The 20,494-nt window shown below is 43.2% G+C and overlaps 1 long non-coding RNA gene across 1 annotated transcript; it reads right to left on the reverse strand.

Annotated features, from left to right (window-relative positions):
* Positions 1-6,259: 6,259 nt before the first annotated feature.
* On the reverse strand, positions 6,260-15,673 carry LOC143646265 (uncharacterized). The gene is made up of 4 exons (XR_013157426.1): positions 14,845-15,673; positions 13,972-14,048; positions 12,645-12,862; positions 6,260-6,428 (listed from the first exon to the last, which is right to left on the reverse strand). It is a non-coding gene; the product is annotated as an uncharacterized LOC143646265 (long non-coding RNA).
* Positions 15,674-20,494: the final 4,821 nt, after the last annotated feature.

Here is a 20,494-nt window from a genome sequence, read left to right on the forward strand (position 1 = left end):
ACCAACAGGAGAGATTTGTAAGTATGAGATTATAAAGGTGTCTCATGCAACCGTGGGAATGGAGAGTCCAAAATTTGTAGGGCAGGCTGTTAAACTGGTGGCTCTGATGAAGGGTCTGGACAAACTCCACGGGAGAAGCTCGCTGGCTTAAGAAGCAGTGAAAGTCTCTCTTCTTCCTTAAAAGCCTTCAGCTGATGGGATTATCTCACTAGTGGGAGACACACCTTAGTTGATCATAGCTGTAATTAGCCACAGCGGCAATCAGCTGACTGATGCTTTAATACACCAGCCTTCCGGTGTATCAGCCTGCCACGAAATATCTTTGTAGCAACAGTCAGGCCAGCGCTTGCCTGACCAGTCAACTGGGCATCATCACTTGGTCAAGCTGACACCAGAAAGCATCCAGCATGGCATCTTAATGCCACCCGAATCCCATCGCTGTCTCTAACACCTAGACAATACATACGCCCTAAACGGCCAGCATGTCTGTTCTGGGTCTCCCCTCCGTAATTCTGGTTTCTTATTCTCACTTTATTTTTTTTAATATTTTTATATTTTGCAATTCTATTAAACACAGAAAAACGTTACATCCCTCAGAGGTATACCATCTCCGCGCCTAATTGAACGGTTCTCACCTGGGGATGGCTTTGCCCGCCTGGGGACAATTGCAATATCTGGAGACATTGTGGATGGTCGGATCTTGGGGAGGGGGTGCTACCCACATGTAGTAGGCAGAGGTCAGAATTGCGCTAAACGTCCTACAGCGCCCAGGACTGCCCCTGATGCAGAATTATCCTACCCAAGATGTAAAGAGTGCTGAGGCTGAGAAACTCGAAGTGGAGAAGGAAAGGTTTTAGTCCTGCTAAAGAATATTGGAAATCAGAAAGCAAATGAAAGGAGAGAGAGATTTTTGTTTTGTTTTGTTTGGACAGGAGGAGCTTTGCACAGAGTAATTTTCCACACTCTGCCTGTGGGGAGGAGGGGGCCCCTGCTGGTGCCCAGTTGGAGGTCCTGGGGGCTCACGCTGAGTATCTGGGGTACTGGCAGGACTGCAGGTTTGAAGATCTGAAAAGCAGAGTTGGGAGCTCAGACCATGCAGAAAACACCCTCCTGTCCCCTGTTCTTCCTGGCTGCAGGAAGCAGTCCAGCAGACTCTAATGAGCTATTTCAAGGTGGTTCAGCGAGACCCAAAAGGACTGGCAGAGTTCTTGCCTTTCCCAGGCTTTGGGGTTCTCTGCCTTTCAGCACAAAGCTCTTAGAATGTTAATAAGTAGGAGCTTACAAAGTCCTGAAATAGTTTGCAGGGCACAAAGGAAATGTCCCAGCTTAGAAGTAAAGGAGTATAGTCAGCTGTCCTTTGTTTCCTGATTAAACCTGGTCTTCGCTTTTTTTTTTTTTTGGTGTCCTTTTTGTGGTAGTTAGATTCCGTTATCAACTTGGCCAGGTGAAGGCACCTAGTTCTGTTGCTGTGGACATGAGCCAATGGTACCTGAACCTCATCTGTTGCTGATTACACCTGCAGTTGGCTAGGAAGCATGCCTGCTGCAATGAATGACGTTTGATTTAATTGACTGGTGCTTAAATGAGAGACTCAGCATACCTCATCTCAGCACTCGCAGCTCAGCCCAGGCCTTTGGAGGTGCAGAAAGAAATCACCCCGGGGAAGTTGTTGGAACCAGAGGCCTGGAGAGAAGGCCAGCAGGGACCAACCCGTGCCTTCCCATGTAAAAAAGAACCTCAGTGGAAAGTTAGCTGCCTTTCCTCTGAAAAACAAAATAAATCCCCTTTTATTAAAAGCCAATCCGTCTCTGGTGTGTTGCATTCTGGCAGCTAGCAACCTACAACACCTTTCTAGATGGCATTTTCAGATAATTTCCCAGCCTATTTGTGCCTATGGGGCATGTAGGAGAAAACCTTCAAATCAGTTTCTTTGGGCAAATTGCTAAAAGACAGTTTGAAAAGTTGAGGAAGTAAAGATTAGGATTACCTTTAAAAATTAGGATTATGAATTAATCATCCATCTCTCTAATAGCAAGTCTTGATTTGGTTGTATTAGGCTGGATAGTTAATATTTTTTAAAAAATTTTAGTCATGTTAAACATGCAATTAATTTACATGGCCTAAAAACAGAATGACAAAAGGATTTGAGATAAACAGGGAAAAGTCACACCCACTCCATACATTTAGATCTCCTTCCAAAAGGAAAATATTCTATGACTATATCAGCAAATATGTATATATCTGTTTCTTTTTTCTCACCCCATGTAAACAGTAGCTTTATCACCTAATAATGTATCTTGATAATCCTTTCTATATCAGTGAATAAGAACTTTTCTTTTTTTTTTTTTAATATCTGCGTGGTGGTATATGGATTTACCTTAATTTATATGGCCATAAGTGGCTTGTTTTTAAAAAGGCTACTCTAACTGGAGTTTGAATTTCACCAGAAAGGATGCTCAGCGTAAAAAACAAAACAAAAGAAAAACCTTAGTTGAAAGTTCAGGTATGAAAGTTCTTGCTTCTATCATTTCATAAAGCTTTCATTCTCTGATCCTATTGAGACTGTCACTAACTTTTTCTGTTTACCCCTTAACTTAAAATCTCAAATAGCCGTTCAGAACCATGGAATGTCGCAAAGCGTTGGATGTTGTGTGTGACTTAAACCATGTCTGTTTTATTAAATTACTGAATATTTATTATCGTTATGGGAAGCCAGTCTGAGGCAGTGGAATGTTATTAACACTAGAAAAGGTTGTCTAAGCTTTGGACGAGACATTGAGCCTCTCTGTTTCCTAATTTTTCCATTAAAAAAAAAAATCTGGATAGTATCTTGGAGTCTTAGAGGCTTTGAAGCTTTGTGCCAGGCGGGGCTACCTCAGATTCAGAGGGGCCGTCCTCCCGGTGGCACATCCAGCACCCCTGTGAAAGATGAACACGTTTTAACTAAAGAAAAAGCTTGCTGCGTTTGGAAGCCAAAGAGAGGGCAGGCAGAGGGCGGCTGGGGTGTCAGCGTTCTGGGGCTCCCGGCTTTGAAATCCTTTCCAGGGTTGTCACTTGAATGTCGAACACGCTATTCTCAGTGGACACTAAAGAGAAGTACAGGTACCGTGGGTTCCAGGGGGATTCATTATTCCAGGCACAAAATTTCCTACTTGGGCCTGCAACACATTATAATTCAAATGAGCCCAGCACAATAGAAGGAAAATATGCAAGCAGATTTCTCTCTGTCGTGTTTTTTTCCCTCCTCTCTGAAGCCCTGTAATTACAGCAGGCAGGTGGAGCATCTGGAATGGGGGGGGGGGGGGTGTTGCACTGTGTTTTTACCTTCCCGGGACGCGACTTGCCTACCGCATCCATACACTGTATTTTTAATTAAGCGCTTACCGCAAAATCTGAGTCTCTGCGCAAAAAGTCTGATGCGCAACTTTTTCCCTGCCATTCTCTGAGACGTGGCTGCTGTTACCGTCTCTAATTCCTTTTCTTAAAACGTTCTTTTAATAATTCAGTTCCCCGAAAAGCCTGGACTTGGCGGACGCGGCGCGCAGGGGACCCGCCCGGCTGGGGAAGAGGTGGCGGGCTGCAAGGGCAGCGCTCCAGCACCTGGCCTGGAGCCCTTAGCTTGGCCCAGGGGAGAGGGAAAGGGTGCGAGGAAGCACCTCTGTGTCTGCGGACCCGGGCCGGGAAGCGGGAGGCCTCGCCTGGCTCGTGTGACTGGGCCACGGGGGAGGCTTTCCCGCTCCGGGAAGTCCGGGGGCCCCGCGTCAGGCGGGGGGAGCTGGCATTGGGGTCCGCGAGGGCTGGAGGTACCCGGGGCTCCGAGATGAGCGAGACCCAGCGCGCGCCCGGTTGCCTGCGGGTGTCGCAGGCGGGCGGGCCCCAGCGGGACCCCTGCGAGCCGACAGCCCGAGCGCGGTGCGGTCCCCACCTCGCGGAGCCCTGAAGCCCTTCCTCTCCCGGAACTAGAGCAAATGGTTCCCACGGCCGCGGCGCAGGCTCGGCTGTCGCTGGCACATCTGCTGTCGCGCTTCCTGGGGGTCAGCGGAGGTGAGCTCAGGGTGGCCCTGGGCAGCAAGGGACACTGAGAGGCTGCCGCCGAACGGCTGGAGGGTCTGTCACCACGCGCAGAGAGAGGCAGTCACCTTAGATCACTAGAGAACCTTAAGGAAGGGAGAGGAAAGTCAAAGGCGATGTTTTGAGACAGGTGCGAGGGAGAGAAGAAGTCTATCTCTGGGAAAATAGATACCCAAATATGACCAAAAGAGGAACCAAGAGCAGAGTCAGAGCTGGCATCCTTGCCCACCCCAGGGCGTTTCCTCGGACACAAGTGCCTTTGTCAATATTTTCAGTCCCCGCGTCGCTCTGCAGGGCATGAGCCGGTACTGGGGCCCCAGACACCTAGTAGAGGCTGATTCCCTGTAGGGAAGGGTGGTGGGGCTGGGTGGGGTGGGGAGCTGGAGGCTGATTGCTGCAGGGCGGGGTGGGGGGTATGTGTCTCAGGGGATGTGAGAACTTGGTGGGGTCTGCAGGGTGCTGGCTGGGGCAGGTCAGAACTTCCTCTCAGGAACCTGTGGGTGATTTCTATGACTAAATTGGAATATTCCTACTCCTGATAGCCTCCAAGACTAGGATTGGAACTCAGTGACATTTTTTTCTTTTATAACTTCGATTGTATTTTTCTTTCACATTACAAAAGCAGTACATGTTATTGTAGAATTGATGCAAAATATAAGCATACTGAAGGAAGGACATGAAAACCAAATAAACAAAATTCTTATTACCTAGAAACAAATTTTTCTTGTGCATCCTGGGTACTTAAAGTTATTTCCTGGGTCAACTGGCTTTTTCTTTTCTAAACAATATATCGTGATTATCTTTTCTATGTGCGCATCCTTCCAAGAAATACAGCTCAATGCATACACTATCTCCGTAATGACTACACAGTACCTCCATTTCAGAGAGGTGCTGCAATATTTCCAATGATTGCACTGTGGGACTTCTAAGGTGAAGTCACAATTTTTACTGCTATGCACACAATTCCAGGGTCATGCTTCTGTTGAGTCCCTATGCATGCCCTTACTTATTTCCTCAGAATTCATTCCTCAAAACCACCGGCTTACCTGTTCTGCATTTTTAAAAAGTTTTACTGTATTTTTTTCAAATTGACCTTTAGAAAGGTTATGTCAACTCATCCCACCTGCAGAGAAGGCAAAAGTCTGTTGCCAGAATTCCATCCTCACCAATCATGAAGATTTGTCTTCTTGTGGTTCTTTTTTCTTTGTCTGCTTTTAATTGGAGCACTCATCTTTTACTTACTGGTTTATAAGAGCATTTTATATATTCAGTCTATTAATTCTTTGTCTTATGCTCTGCACCCTCCCCCCATTTGTCAATTGCTACTTAATTTAAGTTTACATTTAAAATTTTTGTGTAGTTAAGTTCTATTTTAATTTATGGCTTGTACCTTTTATGTCATTTCATAAAATCCCTCCATATCTCAGGATTATGTAACTATTCCCCTATATATGCTTCTAGCACTTCTGCTGTTTCACGTACATTTTAATTCAAGTGGAATTTATTGCGGTATATGGTATGAAATAGAAATCTAAGTTTATTCCCTTTCCTGCTCCTCCTACCCCTATTATTGGTTCCAAATCCTTTTGACCCCAGCATATATTATGACCAATTCCTAAACAAGCAGAGTCGGAAGTTAGGATCTGATTCTGGAGACCCCTGCCTCTAAGAAGAAGAGAGACTTGAGGCAGAAGACTGGGAAGCCTTCTGAAAACAGGAACAGAACCCCTTCGGTAGTTGCATACAGTTGGAACCACACAGATCTGAATGAAATTCAGTCTGCCACTTATACTCAGTAGAATCTGGGGCAAGTTATTCAACTCACTTAGACCTCAACTTTGCATCTGTAAAATGGGTATAAGAAGAATACCAACCTCCCAAGAGGTGTGAAGATAGAGTGAAAAAATGCATATGTGATGCTTTGGCACACAGTAAGTGTTCAATAATATTAGAAGTAATAGGTGGAGAGAAAATAGGGAGGAAGAATGTAGCAATATGTGTAATACAAACTTTATCAACAATTATTGAAATAAAGGTGATAACACTATAATAGTTTGAGTTCAACCAAACTTACCTAGACCAATTAGGTGGGTTTCCTGTGAGAAGAAGAGCACATATTCCTACAGCCTGGACCTACTGAAATCTGGACTTAACATGAAACTCACATGCTTTCAAAGGAATCCCAGAGTATTTTATTTGCAAACTTGTTCCAAGTCTTTCTGACGTACCTGCCTGGGTTACAGGAAATCCACTGGAGAAGCTGGCCTTTGGAGAGCTCGCTGGACAGAGAGCAATCGGGGCTTGGTACTGTAAGTGGGCAGCCATTTCCCTCTTGGCTCGCCCCCAGCTGTGGATTGCTGCAAAGAGAAAGAGTCACTGGACATGAGCCAGGAGCACCAGTCAGCTTAACCAAAAGAATCAATGGACACTGTTTTCCCTCTGCAAGTGAAGAAAATGACATGGTGAGAAGGCATATGCCTTGTCCAGAATCACAGATCTCAGGGGCAGAGAAAACAAAGAGAAATGCTGCCTCAGAAGGAGCCATTTCCAGTCCCCGGGATGCCCAGAGCCAGTCCCTGGTAAACGCAGGGAATGGGAATGCTGCTCTTGAGCTCCAGGGCAGTGGGGACCCAGCATATCCGAGCAAGGCGTGGACAATGAGTAGCCATTCAAAAGGCCAATGCTGCCTCTTCTAAGAAAAGGGCAAATATTTTAGGAATCCTTTGTTACTAGGCAAATGCCCATGGCTGTGTAGGGGTGGGGGCGGGGGGTGAGACTTGGCTTGATGCTCTGTATCTGGGGCTTTAAACTTTGATTCTGAATTTTACTTCAATACAACAATGCCTCTTAATTCTGGCTGCACATTCAAATGAGTTGTGGAGTGCTAAGAAATGCAGATGCCCAGGCCCCACCCCCAGTAGGCTAGATTAAATTGGCCTGCGGAGGGGCCGAGATGTTAGAATTTTTACATAGCTCCTTATAGATTCTAGTATGTAGTTGGATGGAGAAGGAGCCCTCTTCTTGCATTGCTGCATTAACTTTCTTAGCCAGTTGGCGAGAACTAGGTTACAAGTCTAAAGGATCCTAGCAAAACGTTTCTGAAACTTTAAGGAATTGGCAGGGGTTCTTGTTAAAATGTGGGTTCTGAGTCTGTAGTTTGGGGTGGGACCTGGGATTCTACATTTCTAACAGGCTCCCACGTGATGCTGAAGCTCTTGTTTCCAGAACTGCACTTTGAGTGGCAAGCATCTGGAGGTGGTTCTTTCAGTGAACCTGACACTTGTCCAGCGAGCCTATTGGAAAGGCAGAATCCCGGGATGCACTCCAGAAGAGTCCGATTTAGAGGGCCAGGGGTGGATCTGGGACTCTGCATTTTCATAAAGCCCCGAGGTGAATGAATGCACTTGATGGTTCAAGGGCCATCTTTGAGAATGAGGTTAGTCTCCAAAGATTTTCTCAGGCATTTATCTTCTTAGTACATCCTGGAGTAAATGCTTAGCTGGAAGATCCCACAGCCAATTGTTCTAGAGTTGAAACTGAGCAGAAAGCCCATGCTGCCTGAATTCCAGCCCACTGACTCTTAGATCCCTGAATGTGCAGGCGAAATCCCATTACCACAGGAGACCTACATGTCCTTGCATTTTCGTGGGATAAAGGAGCCATCTGCTTAGGTTTGGGTTTTAATTGTAAAGTTATTTGACCTGTCTCCCCCTTGGAACTGTGACTAATGCATCAAGAGTCAGAGCATGGATACTGGGGGAATGAAAAGCAAAGGGCTTCCACCCAAGGAAAAACCTCAAGCAGGAAAGTGAAAGATGTTATGAAAAACAATCAATGCTCTATGGGATCTTAAAGGCATCAAATAAGAGACCTCACCAAATTAATGTGCTGTTTTTCCTTCTTCACGGAGATGGCCTGTGAGGTAGGCCATAGCCAGGACCTAGAATTACAGTCTGAGAGAAAATCGATAAGCCCCACATATCCTCTCATTTGGTTACTTTTAGACTTGCCACTTTCTAAGTACTAGTTATTCAGCTTATAGATGATTCTAGTCCTTTGTTTTTATCCTGAGTGCCTCTTATTTTTCCTTCTTTTAGCCATTTCGCTGCTTATTAGCAGCTCTATCAAGAATGGGAAATGGATGAAGCAGTGTAATATCTGTGAGTAGGTCTGCTTAGAGGCTTGATTGGAGGGAAAATGAGCATTTAATTATTACTGTGGGTCTTATGTTCCTATCTATGGAATTCATTTAAATGTGCGGTCTAGGCCCACTTTTGTACAGCTAGTCAAAACCTTATAACAAGAAGAAAATTCTCTCCTCATAGTTCAACAACCAGCAGTAACGATTTGATAGAAAAATTAGAATTTGAAAGTTGCTTTATTCTTTCACTCATTCAAATATATTTATAACTGTATGTGCTTCTTATTTTCATGGCAGTCTGGTAAAACTGTTGTGAGATAGGGGACATAAATTTATCACAACATATGCTAAGGAAATGGGCAGTATGACTTTCATGTTTAAGGATGGGATTTTTTTTCCTGCGTATCTATTTCTTGCTAGTTTCAATATATTATATAACAAAACATACCTCCTATTCCCATTACTTGGTATAATAAATATCTGGGTGAAATTTCTTACAGAGTTTGATTACTCAGTCAAAACCTAAGTATCCTGCTGGGAGAAGAACAATCATTTTAGTGACACTGTTCCCTGCTTTGGGTGAATTGAATAGTTACTAATCTAGCCAGAAAAGAAAGACACAGGTAATTGGAACTGAGAAAACACACTGAGCCCCTCAAAAAAAAGACTAACGAGAAGTGTAAAATTTCCCATTAAACATCTATCCATCTCGATTTTCTCCTTTCCTTAGAATAGTAATTGCAGCTGTAGGAAATAACTCCAGGGGTCGGATCTACAATAAGGGAAAAATACCATTCCTTCTTCAAGTGATCTGGAAATGAGTTTAAACAGACCTAATCTGCCAAAGGTCAATGTTAGGTCAATAACTCTAATAGCCAATTTGAATTTGCTTTTAAAAATTCATAACACTTCCCTGTATGCCTCCATCCCCTACTGCAACACCACCAGTTTTTTTGTTAGGCTCTGAGGGTAGAGAACAGGGCTGTTGGTTGGCCAAATTTATGTAACTTGCATAGATTGATAGCAACCATTTTCTCTCTTTCGTCTACACAACCAAAACTTCCAGGCTTCATCTGGGGCCACTGCTAGGGAGCAGTTATTATAAGGACTGAAGCAGTGGCATTGGTTGTCATGGTTGTGATGGGGTTAAGAGTCTCTAGATTGGACGTCCCATGAATGCTCCACGAGTCTCACTCACTGCCATACCCCTGGTGCATAGCACAGTCCTTGGCTCTATGTAGGCACATGATCAGCAGTCTGGGTTTAAATCACATGAGGTATTCAATGATTATTTTTAATTTATGGATTTGGGGGGTGGAAAGGGACCTTTGAGAGAATAGAGGTCACTATAAGTTTCCTATCTGGCAGCAGTGTCCTGCTTTTTTCTTCCATGCAGTGTTGTGATTTTGTTCAGCTGTCTTCTCTTTCTCTTGTACTCAGGGGAGGCTGAAACAACCCCCTCCAGGACTCTCCTTTCCAGTGTTCGGTTCGCTGTGAGGATGAAGCTATTACCCCAGATGGCAATGGTAGAGGGGAAGATAGAAAGAACCGAGGTCCCTGAAGACATTTCTGAGCCGCTGAATCAACCAACCCCTCAGCCAGCTTGCTGCTCGGTTTTCTGCTATGCAAGATCATATATCTGTGTAATGTTTAGACCAGGTTTAATTCAGGGCTTCTGTTGCCACAGCTCAAAGCTTCCTAAATGATTGACAGAACTTTAAGATCAAGTCCTTCTTTTACAGAAGAGACAACCCAGTCTGCTCAGCGCCGTGCTGCAGGTGACAGCAGAATTCAGGATTGGAGGTTGGATCTTCTGCTCAGGGTCATTTTTACCATATGCTGCCTCTCTCACAGTTTCCTTAATTATAAAGTAAAGTTGACTTAAAAATGTATTTATGAACTCATTGTTCTCAGATTGAACAGAATTGTCCTGCCTAGGTCATGGCCTGGAATTCTATTCCAAATGTTCCTCATCTGAACATGGTGAATGAAACCGGGCACTTCAGCATACAAAGGGCATGCTTGTTGACTTTGAGCAAATGAAAATACCTTTTCCCTAATTACTGGAGAGCATTGGAGTGGCCTACTTGATTTTCTGGATAACTGTGGGAAAGACAAATGATATCTCTTTGGGTCAAGACTTGCCACCTTTGCAAAGTAAGGAAGTCCACAGGGCATTGTTAAGGCCTGGGCCTTGGAATCCACAGACAGAGGATGGGGTGATAGTTGAAAAGGGGGATAAGGAATGGGAAGTTTGGTTTATTCTTTTGTTCCAGGGGACATTTCTAATATCTGGTCATACCCTGTCTGCAAGGCTCTCTGTTCACCTCTAACCACATTGTACAGCCCAGGTTAAGCTGTGTCTCCTCCAACAAGTCTTCCCTGATCACTGTAACGAACCATTAGCTCTTTCTTTGCACTCTCATTTCTTTACTTGTTTATTAAGTATGCCATGTCATTATGGAATGTTGTTTCTCTCTCTCTCTCTCTTTTTTTTTTTTCACTCTTTCTGCCCCTAAACTTTATCTTTCAGGAGCAAGTCAGAAAAGAAGAAAGGGCACAGACTTTAAGGACAGAAAGACTTGGTTTCAATCTTGCTCTAGGGTCCCTGCTTTGCAGAACTTCAGGGAACAGTTGGGCAATATAGCAGCCCTGCCTTGCTCTACTACTTTGGAGTAACCTTCTCGGGCCAAGGCCTAATTCACTGTGGAATACAGTTGGGAAAGTGTGTACACTGTATCGGTTTTCCATTATTGCTATAACAAGCCACAAACTTAGTGGCTTAAAACAACACAAATTTATTACATTATAGTTCTGGAGGTCAGATGTGTCAAATGGATCACCAGGGCTGTGTTCCTTTTGGAGGGTCTGGAGGAGAATCCATTTCTTTGCCTTTTCCAGCTTCTAGAGGCTGCCGACATTCCTTGGCTTACGGCCCCACATCACTCCAAACTCTATTTCTTTTCACATCTCTGTGGCCCTGACTCTAATCCTCCTGTCATTTTTGGGGACTCTTGTGATTATATTTAGAGCCACCCAAATAATCCAGGATAAACTCTCCATCTTGAGATCCTCAATAGAATCACATCTGCAACATTCCTTTTGTCAACTAAGATCACATCTTGACAGGTTCTGAAGGACATGGACATCTGAGGGGAGGCATTACTCTGGCTCTCTGGTTCTCAGTTTCCAATCTGTTAAAAGGAGAATTTACTGTCTTCTTCACAAGGTCATTGAGGTGATTGTATGAGGTAATTCATGTGATGCTCTCAGCTCAGTGCCCAGCAAAGTGGAGGAGGGCAGTTCTCCTAGTAGTCTCATCTGAGTGGGTTCTAAGCCAGGAATTATGCTTATTACATCTTTCCAACCCTTTCAGCTAGTGCTGGGACCCATATCAGAAATCAATAATGGTAATAAATAATTATCTTGATTGGTGATATATTGCCTTGAACATAATTAGTGCTCTAAATAATTTTAATGAGAATAGGTGGGGAACATCTGACTAAATGCTATTATTGCATAAGTCCCAAAATATGTTTGGATCCTTCTGTTGCATTTTTTTTTTCTATGCTATATTCCGGGGGTCACATTTCATTCTTTTTCCATGTGAGTATCCCTTTATTGCAGCACCATTTTTGGAATTTTTTTGTACTTTTTTTGGGGAAGTTCATGGGCTGGGAATCAAACCTGGGTCTCCTGCATGGCAGGTGACAATTCTACCACTGAACTACCTTTGTACCCCCTCTGATTCATTTTTAACTTGAACACTGGAAGAGAGGTATTGGTTCACAAGGCAACTTCAGGGAATAAAAAAGTCTTGCAGTCATTGAGTTTTCTCCTTGGTTTGGAAACTTCTTGGTTTCCTAGGGTGCAGCTGACTGCTCTCTCTGCAGCTGGAAAATCTCTCAAAAGGCCCTGTCCAGTTGGGTTGCACAAAGCCAGGCTTATTATTTAGAGAGTACACAATGCCCCTTCACATAGGTCACAGAGAGGAAGGAATTTTTTTAAACCGATTCCAGTTCCCTGGAGCTGCAAACTGCCCTCAGGGCAAAGACAGCCTGCAGAATAATTGGGAAGAGGAGGGCAGGAGTGAGGCCTTCTTCTAGGTAAGGTAAAGCTGCGTTTCTCCACACATCCAAGAATACCACAGGCACTTTTTAAAGCACTCCCCTCTGGGACAAACCAGTATGTCAAGACAATTGAATAATATGCAAAGGCAAAATCAGGAAAACTGCAGCCTTAAAGTCCTAGAAAATAATGCTGAGAAGCACCAGTATGTCTGCTTCTGCAAAGTTGCTAGAACAGGTTCCAGTGATTCTGCAAGAAAGTGGGTCAGGGAGGAAACTCTGTCTACTTAGAATATGCTTCAGGCCCACTGAGCTTGGTAGATGTTTGTGCTTTTTCATGATAATAAAGTGGAAAATGACCTTACCTCATTCGTCTATCAAGCCACAGCCCACACAGTCGTGGACAATGTTCTAGAGAATGGAGTAAGAGAGGGCCCAGAGACCAAACATCAAAACCAAGAGAGGAAGGGTCTTCAGAGAAGGACCACAGGGTGGGTCTCTTCTGCTTTTAGAGCCCAAGAGGGGCTGTGGGGCAGAGACCGAACACCAACATCCTTGAAGCATCTTCCTTGGCCGGCCAAGCCTAAGGGGTGGTCAAGTAAACATAATGTTTGTCACAAAATTCTGAAGTAATAAATGGAGCCAAAAAATTTTCTAAGGACATTTTAGAGTGGAAAGAGGAAAGTATTATTCATGCAGTATATGACCAGAGTATAGAATTCATGATTCGAAGATGTGGCATGGAGAGACAATGAATGAGCCTCATGTTTCTTCTCTCTGGACAGAGCGATCTGGCAGGGTCTCGGGAATGAGGCTGCCTGAGGTGGCATAGTTTGAAGTCCTGAGTAATCCCCGCAGTAATACCCGAGAACATACCCAACTGATGCCCAGGGCAAGCTGCCTGGACTGGGGTCAAGTTACCAAAGTTGTACTGGGCAAGAGGTAATGAGTGAGGCAGGCAAATGTTCAAGAGCATCTGGGGCCACAGGGTGCTGAGTAAAGGGTTGCAGAACTGAGGGAAACTTCTCAGTATCTGTATAAGGAGCTCCTTAGATGGCTCCTCACTCTAGCTCAGGAATGGAGGCTCATAAATGTCTGGGGCAGACGGGCTCCTCAGAGAAACTGAACATACTCAAGGTCTAATATGGACTGTAGGAAGTGCAGTCAGGCTGAGCAGTGGGCTGCATATTGGGTTCCTTTTGCCACGGAACAGAGGTGGCCTTTTGGTCCAATAATTCTTATGTCAGGCAGCCCCTTCCTGGAAAAGGGTTTTAGACATATGCTCCCACATTCTTCTACATCCTTCTTTGGTAGGGTAGAAACAGAGACAACCGACCTTGAGCTCTCCACCTCACATGGTCCCCTCCTCTGACATTGATACCATTTCTCAGAACATGCCAATTTCACAGAAACTCCACCTTGAGGAGCCCCTGTGAGGCTTGGGATGAGAACCAAGGGAAGCTTGATATTTGTACAGGGGGACTGAGAAGTTTTCCCAGATTTAGCAAATGCAAAATGTTGGACACCAAGTTAAATTTTAATTTCAGAAGAATAATGACAAATTTTTTTAGTATAAGTATGTTACAAACATTGCTTGGGACATACTTACACTGAAAGTCCTTTGTTGTTTTCCTGAAATTCAAATCTAACTGGATGTTCCATATTTTATCTGGCCCATATAAACCAGCTTACCTGATAGAAACCCAGATTCCAAGGCAAAGTAAAATAGGAACCATCTTCCTGTGAAAAATCCATTTTGAGATCAAATCCTGAGTTAGCAAAACAAGTAGATGTATTGAATAAAATATCATTTGCCATCAAGAAATCCTTTTAATTTAGTTTGTAATCCAGTCATTAAAGTGCCACCACGAATGACCCTCAAAACACTTGATAAATATGTACAATTAGAGCTGCTGTGGAGGGACAGATGGAGCTTTTCTAAGCACAACAAATAAATCCTAGAGTTTCAAGGCTTTCAAAAATCTTGTAACTATATCTCTGAAAACAATGCACTTGGTCTCACTGGGCCAGAAATTTCATGGTGAAAATGATCTAGGCTTCCAGGACCCACTGGTGGCCTGGGGGTGCTTGACAGTCTGTCAGATTCTGGGTAGTTTTACTTGTTAATCACTCATTCCAGATAAATTGCAGAAAAATCTTTTCTTTATATTAGACTTTATGTGTTCACTATGCAGATTAAGCCCAGACTCTTTCTGGTCTACAAGGAACTGGGTACCACTTTGTCCACTCAATCGTGGGGAAATTGTTAAAGCATTGCCTAAGGCTTTAACTTCTTTGTCTTCCAACCAGGGGATTAACCTTTGGGTCCTCTCCAAATTCTTCATGATGCTTTCCATTGTGATCTCGTTTGGGTTGTAACCACATTTATAGGCTTTCCATTGAACAAACCATGCTACTACTGCCAAAGGAAAGTGTGGAATGCCTTTCCCCAAGACTTCCTAGGGCCTCATCACTTCATCCCCGTCACCTCCAGGTCCCTCCTGGACTCCCAGTCTAACCACTCTCTACTACCTTATCGACACTGCTACTTCATTGAGTTATGACCTCATTTGTCCTCTAGGATGGAAGCTCCTGGTGCTGGGATGTAGTAGGTGTTCCAGGAATGTCCAGGAGTAATGGATGTCTCTCCAAGAAGGACTTGAGAAGAATGGAGAGAATTCCTTACAGCTCCTCCTCTCCTCTGGACCTCAGAAAGCCTCCTGAATTCCTCCTGCTTTCTACTGCACCTATAGGACTGGAGAATAACACCAGTAGGGAAGTGTTTGGGTTATTTTACACAAAAAAATAAGAAAAACTGAGACTTGGTTTCTACTCTATGGAGATAAAAACAAAATAATATTTTACTCAAGAAGAATGTGTGTAATAACAGTTGTCTGAAACTAATGATATACATAGGCCCTTGGCAAAGTCACCCAGGAGAAGAAAAACAATAGATGTGAAGGCTTCAGTGAAGCATAACACCATCTTTCACCATCAAAATGGCCCCGGAATCAGATTCAGATAAACAGGTGTCATCAACTCCAGACTCAGCTGTACATGTCCCTTTCTATTCCTAGCACCGATTGCACATTCTCCAGATAATGGCAAGGTATCGGCTATCCTTCAAAACACTCAGCTGCGTAAAGGAGGAATGAAAAGGAATCCTTATCCGCTTCTTAATGTCTAAATACAAAAATAACTTTCCTCCTCTTCTGCCCAGTGGGCTTCCTTTCTCCGTGGTCCATCTACAGAGAACTGCTGGCTGGACCGGTGTTCTTCAAAGGGAGTTATTGGGCCTCCTATATTAGGCTGTTTTGAAAAGCTTGTTTAAAATGTAGATTTCTGGGATGCATGAGAAACCCAGAGACTCTGAATTTCAATCTCCTGGATAGAATCTAAGAATCTTCATTTTCAATGACTTCACGCCTTGAGGATTCTTAGGCATTCTAATGTTTAAGGGTCACTAGTCTTATCCAGCCACATGGCTCTAACCTCACTGCGTATGTTGTTATTTGGCTTCCTGTGTGTGACTATCTATTTTTCCCTAAATAATTAATGTAATGATAGGGCTATATTTGGCCTTTTTGTATCTTCTTTTTAGTGCCTAGTTCACTACAGGTGTTCAAAAATATTTGTGGATGAAGGACCTCAAGCTTTTCAATCCTTTGCTTGGAATTTGTTCAAAGGAACTTTTTTCCTCCAGATGATTAGATCAAGAGTTTACCAACTTTCTTGCAAATTAATCTCTCTATTTGTGTGCACGCCTGTGTGTGTGTGTGTATGTGTGCATGAGAGAGAGAGACAGAGAGAGAGAGAGAGAATGAATTACTCTCCTGAACAGAAGTTTTGAGGCAAAATCTATCCCACCCCCCCACCTTTGTTCAGGAAAGCACAACAACAGAAATATTGCTGGGTAAAGTTTTCTAACACAAAATGTATAGACGGTCTTTACCCTTTTTTGGTGCCAATGTTAGAAAATATTCATGAAGATTTCAGAGTAAGGGAGGTCCTTGGAATCTGAGGAGAGCTGGACACATGCATGGTGTGGTTAACATGGTACTAAAAAGCCCAACTGACCAGTTGTATTTGCCACTTTGGCCTCTGTAACTGGGAGAAAAGAGAATCACTTCTTCTGAAGTCAAAATACAGCTCAATTTGTCAAATTGCCTAACCCCAGAGAGCCGAGCACCCAAAGGAATGGGGAACTGGACAGGTAAGTTCTGAAGGGGTTGGAGAGCCTGGGGCTGTAGCAGTGCTGGGGAGGGTCCACCTGGATGGGGAATGAGGGCAGAAGCCAATAGGACAGTTTTGAGACCCTGGTGAGGAGAAGTCAGAGGGAGACAAAAGGCCTTTGAAGAGGGCAGTGGATAGAGGGCCCTTAAGGCCAATATAACCTTCTTTTCTAGTTTTGCTCAGGGTTGCCCAGAGGCAAAAGCATGATGAGGTTGTCCCATAAATGTGAGAATTTGGAGCAGCAGGAATGAGAGGGAAGGAAGTGTAGGTTGGAGAGCAGAATGCAAGAATCCCATAATTGGAATTACTTTTAAGTGGATTCAGTTCAGCCTCCTCTCAAATTAGGAATCTAACCTACAACCTTCTTGACATACTTATGAGCAATTCTGGAGGGAGAATGCTCGCTCCTTCATCAGTCATGCAGGACTTAGAAAGTATTTTCATAGACTGAACCACCATCTCTTTGTAATTTTCTGTTAATCCTTTTCTCTCCTCCTTTTCCCCAACCCTACCTTGGGACAGACCTTCATATATTTGTAGAGAGTTCTTGTGTTCTCCCTAAGTTTTCTGTCTGCCGGTTGATCTTCCCTAGTTAATTCCACTTCTCAAATGTCTTGGTTTCCTGCCTGCTCTTTCTTCTGCTGATTAAACTTCTTACTTTAAGCTGCCTGTATCTCCCAATATGGTTCTCTCTGTTTCACTTGATGGCACTTTTCATCTTCTCAGTCACCTAGAAGTGAACTATTGAGATCACCCTCACCCTCTCCTTCTCTCTTACCCTCAAACTGTTCAGGTAGTGATGATGGTGCTGGGGTGTGGGATTCTCTGTATTGTTTATATATATTTGGGGCAACTTTTGTCCTGGAGAAGGCCCTGAGGTAGAAAGCAGAAATGTGTGTAGTGCAAGCTTGAGGTTAGTCATAATTGAGAGTAGACTTTCACCGAGAGTCTGCACTCACTTTCAAGGAACTCTCCACTATAGATGAGGCTAAAACCAGAGGAGGGCTGAGGTGAGATGGAGCATCACAAGTGGCACCACAAGTGGCTGTTATACAAAGTCTTTCTCTTGTCTAAAATCTTGCAATGATATGCATCCACTGCTCTCAGAATGAACTGAAACCCCTGTCTAGGCATATAAGATCCTTTGTGATCTGGATCAGTGTACCTCTCAAGCTCATCTCTTGGCCCACCCTGAAGGATACATTGTGCACCAATGATTCTGAACAATATTCCAGCCATTCTGAAGGATCCGTACTTTTTGTAATGGAAACTTATATTTTCATGTTCGATTTGGTTCTATTGGCAATGGGGGTCCACCATAGCTTCTGAAGTAGTGGGGATGAGGGTGGCTTGACTGTATTTGTATTTTAGAAAGACCAAGCTGGTATGAGCTTGGAGGATGAATGAGAAGGAAGTGAAAAGCTGGAAGAAGATCACTGTGGTTGGATTTTACGCTAAGGGAATGAAGGACTGGTGGGTGGTGTTCTGGTCTGCTAACTGCCAGAATGTGATACACCAGAAATGAAACCACTTTTTAAAAGGGGAATTTAATAAGTTTCCAGTTTCCAGTTCTAAGGCTATGAAATTGTCCAAATTAAACCAAATCTATAGAAATGTCCAATCTAAGGCATCTAGGGAAAGATACCTTGGTTCAAGGAGGCCCATGGTGTTCAGCATTTCTCTCTCAACTGGAAGGGTGCATGGTGAGCATGGCGACATCTGCTAGCTTTCTCTCCAGGTCTCTTGTTTCATGAAGCTCCCAGGGTGGCATTTTCCTTCTTCATCTCCAAAGGTTGCTGGCTGGTGGACTCTCTGCTTCTTGGTTCTGTAGCATTCTAAAGCTCTCTCTAAAGCATTTCTTCTTTTATAAGATTCCAGTAAACTAATCAAGACCCACCTGGAATGGGTGGAGTCATAGCTCCCTCCAATCAAAGGTTAATGCCCAATTAGGTTTTTGTGCCTGACCATGCAAATAAATAAATAAATAAATAAAAAGTTAATGCCCACAATCGGGTGGGTCACATTTCCATGGGAACAATCCAAAAGCTTCCAGCCAGCAATATTGAATGAGGACAAAAGGACATGGCTTTTCTGGGGTTGCCCACAGATTCAAACCAGCACAGGTGGGTTTTAAACAGGATGGTGAAGTGAGCACATTTGCTCATTAGATGACTATTGCTGTAGGGTAAAGCCTGAATTCTGGGGTGACTTATTTGGTGTAGGGATATGGAAAGAGTCAAAGATGATGCCCCAGTTTCTGTCCTGGGCAAATAGGTGGATGGTGATGCCATTCACTGGCATCAAGGTCAAAGAATGAAGAGAAAGTAGGGAGGTAGATGATGAATTAACTCAGTTTTGGATATTATGAGTTTGAGTTATCATTGATATATTTAAATGGAATTGTCCAGAAGTCTGTCCAAGAGAAGTCTGGTCTGGAGATAGATTTAGAAGTTAGAGAATATAAATGTCCAAGTCCAGAGAAAGTGTTTATTGGGACAGTAGGGCCTAGTAATGAACCCTAAGTTCCACCAACATTTAAGAGATGAGAAACTCAAGGAGGTGACTGAGAAGAAGAGGCCAGAAGGATAAAAAAAAAGTAGGCAGTGTATGGTGACATGAAAACCAAGGCAAGGTTGATTGTGTGACAGTGTCAAATGCTGCTGAAAGTTCAAGTAAGATGAAGACAGTGAAGAGTTTGCTGAATTTAGTTACAAGCAAGTTGTTGGTGATGGGTAAGAAGGATTTATGTGGAATGACGAGATTAGAAGCCAGGTTGCAAGGGTTGAAAAATGAGTGGGAGAATCGTGGAAAGATGGCAGAGTAGGGAGTTCCAAGACTCAATCCTTCTACCAAAATAAGTATTAAACAGGCAGGAATGGTCTGAAACAACTTTTTTTTTTAAAAATTTTTTTTAAACATAACAACATACAAACACAAACATTCTTACCATGTGATCATTCCATGCTTAGTATGTAATCAATAACTCACAGTATCATCACATAGTTGTATATTCATCACCATAATTATGTCTTAGAACATTTGCACCAATTCAGAAAAAGAAAAAAAAAAGAAAAAAGAAAAAAACTGATACATACTGTCATGGTCAGGTTCATGTGTCAACTTGGCCAAGTGGTGGTACCTGCTTGGGGCAAGTACTGGCCTGTCTTTTGCTATGAGGACATTTCAGAGAATTAAGTCATGATCACATTGGCTATATCCACAGCTGATTCCATTTGAAATCAGTCAAGAGGAGTGTCTTCTTTAATGAGTGATGCTTAATCTAATCACTGGAAACCTTTTAAGGAGGATTCTGAAGAGACAAGTTCTCTTCCTGATTTTTCCGGTGAGGCTTTCCTGTGGAGTTCGTCCAGACCTTCCATTGGAATCATCAGCTTCACAGCCTGCTCTACAGATTTTGGACTCTACATTCCCACAGTTATGTGAGACACTTAAAAAAAATTATATTTATGAATATTTCCTGTTGATTCTGTTTGTCTGAAGAAACCTAACTAATACAACTTGGTACCAGGAGTAGTTCTTAAGAAACATAATCTTAAAAATGGGTTTTTATGAATGGTTTTCTAACTGGACTCAAAAGCACTAAGGTCTGATTCCCATAATCAGAATGACATTGCCAATCCATGGAGTGAGTTGGCAAAAGAGATAGTCAAAAATCACCATTCGATTCTTCTAATGCTTCACTTGTACGAAGCCAGGCTCTGAGGGATAATGTTTTTGACACCTGTATGGAGTTTTGTGGAAATAGAAAGTATAGAGATGTTGGCTTGTTGTTGTTAGATACACTGTATACATTAATGAGTGAAAGGGATGAGCTTAAGTCTTCAAATGAGAAGCTTAAATGCTGTCTGACAGATGTAGACGTTTCTGTGAGTGTCCTGAAGAAAAATCTTATTTCTTGTAGCCATAGACTTGAGGTCTCTAAAAATCAGACTCAGAATCTTATTATTAGAGTAGTAAATTT

Source organism: Tamandua tetradactyla, chromosome 9, assembly GCF_023851605.1.
Source record: "Tamandua tetradactyla isolate mTamTet1 chromosome 9, mTamTet1.pri, whole genome shotgun sequence".
Lineage (NCBI taxonomy): Eukaryota > Metazoa > Chordata > Mammalia > Pilosa > Myrmecophagidae > Tamandua > Tamandua tetradactyla.